At 45.2% G+C, this 1,589-nt stretch overlaps 1 pseudogene; it reads right to left on the bottom strand.

Annotated features, from left to right (window-relative positions):
• Positions 1 to 272: 272 nt before the first annotated feature.
• LOC143546284 (protein rough sheath 2-like) lies at positions 273 to 1,370 on the bottom strand (annotated as a pseudogene).
• Between the last annotated feature and the right edge of the window lie 219 nt (positions 1,371 to 1,589).

Genomic DNA, 1,589 nt, shown 5'->3' with positions numbered 1-1,589 from the left:
ATTACTAAAACTAAAATATATAGTGTCCATCACTGATCTTGGAACATAGACCAACCAAACAAAAGGGGAATTCTATGACCCCGTCTTACCTTGCTAAAACAAATCCATTAATAGGCCCCGTATAATCCTATATGAGACGTAGAGAGGGTGTCGGGTGTCCCTAATAGGACTCCTAACAAAATTGAAAGTTTACATGCTAATGATTATCCATTCATTACATGATCTCATTAAGACTCAAATTCCATGCAAGAAATGGAATTCGATCTTATTTCTTAACCTAATCCATGATGCTGATTAGTTCCACTAATCAAATGCTGTTGTATCAGCCCGCCATTAATCTGTTCAACAAGCTTACTCAATTTCAATTGCTTATTACTCCATGCTTCCATTAGCTTCCCTTCTTTCCCTTCTGCATCTCTATGCAACACATTCAACTGTTCTCTATACTCGCTCTCCATCCGCCAACGCTGCCGTCTCCTCCTCTCGAAGACTCCGAATCTTCGCTTCCACCTCCTCCATCTTCTCCCTCCTCTTCCGGTTCTTTTCAACTTCCAATTGCTGTTCCAACCGACTCAGCCGCCATGTGGCGTCCTTCTTGTGTTGAACCCAGTTTTGCTTAGCTTCCTCAACCTCTTTACAGCACTGAACCAGGGTCCCCAATTGCTGAACCGGGAAGAACCGGTGGTCGGAATGAACCGGATCCAGAACCACCGGTTCCGAGGGAGAGAGTGTGAGGCTCACGGAAGGAGACAGTGTTGTTGATTTTGATAATGTCAGAGATGACACGTTACGCTGACTCATCAATGGTGGAAGTCCCGGTACCGATACGGGTACAAATACTCCCACCATGGATGATGTCATGTTCGGGTCGGGCTCTGACAGTGTAGAGTCAGAGCCCGGCCCGAGCGAAAGAACTGATACGTTCAGACTCATTTGCATTGTCGGATGCAAGTATGGCTGAACGTACTTCTTCGTGAATGTGTCAAGTATATGATCGTAGGTGCCGGGCGAAACAGGAGGAGGATTATTAATCTGAATCTGTTGTTTAATTTGTTTCTCTTTAAAAACCTCCCACCACTTCCCTAACCGCTTGGCGGTGCGGCCGGGTACTTCATTAGCAATCTTTTTCCACTTGTTGCCGTACTTAGGCTGAAGCGAAACCACAAGCTCCTGTTCTTGAGGAGTTAAAGATCCTTTCTTAATTCCTGGTTTGAGATAATTCTTCCAACGCTCGTGACACGACTTAGGATCACGGTCCAAGGGTTTGGACATGCGGTGGGAAATGAGATGCCATTCATGAGGACCGTACTGATTGGCGTATACACGGAGAGAGCGTCTTCTTCAGGCTGCCATCGTTGGCGGTCTTTCATTTGATCACCATAGCTCCGGTGAGTCGGTGGGAATGGATTGGTGATAATAATAATAATAAAGGTGAAATGGGGGTAGTGCGGCAGTGAGTGTGACAATACATGTATCAGATGATGGTGGGGAGTTCGTTGTGGACATGCACGCGCTGGTTTAGTCATTTTGTGTTTTACTGTTGGTATTAATACTACTATTCACGCTTTTCCTTAGAATATGTTCCATAA

This window comes from Bidens hawaiensis, unplaced genomic scaffold (genome assembly GCF_021521415.1).
Source record: "Bidens hawaiensis isolate Kalapana, Puna unplaced genomic scaffold, B.hawaiensis_p1.1 tig00000904_1, whole genome shotgun sequence".
NCBI classification, from domain to species: Eukaryota; Viridiplantae; Streptophyta; class Magnoliopsida; order Asterales; family Asteraceae; genus Bidens; species Bidens hawaiensis.
This window is presented reverse-complemented; position numbering and strand designations above follow the sequence as displayed.